Below are 218 nucleotides of genomic sequence, written 5' to 3'. Positions count from 1 at the left end.
TCTGTTTCATTCGCTTTATTCCAATATTTTATTGCTTATAGGCATTTGCATCTCGACTGAAATCTAATTCAGAAAACCGATTGCGTGGATATGATAGGTATTCAACACGTGTGCAGAAATAGCGAGAACAGTAAATAACAATGTAACAACGCTTATCTGTTCTCTGATTAAATAACAGTCTTTAGTGTTTTCATGAAAGGGTCATGATATCAGTGAGG

At 34.9% G+C, this 218-nt stretch overlaps 1 protein-coding gene across 1 annotated transcript in view; it reads left to right on the top strand.

The window, feature by feature from the left end:
• LOC119587335 (zwei Ig domain protein zig-8-like) overlaps positions 1–218 on the top strand; it is a 26,143-nt gene that overhangs the window by 22,185 nt on the left and 3,740 nt on the right. The window lies entirely within an intron of this gene.

This window comes from Penaeus monodon, chromosome 22, assembly GCF_015228065.2.
Source record: "Penaeus monodon isolate SGIC_2016 chromosome 22, NSTDA_Pmon_1, whole genome shotgun sequence".
In the NCBI taxonomy this organism is placed as follows: domain Eukaryota; kingdom Metazoa; phylum Arthropoda; class Malacostraca; order Decapoda; family Penaeidae; genus Penaeus; species Penaeus monodon.
The sequence above is the reverse complement of the archived record's forward strand: the minus strand, read 5'-3'. Positions and strand labels throughout refer to the sequence as shown.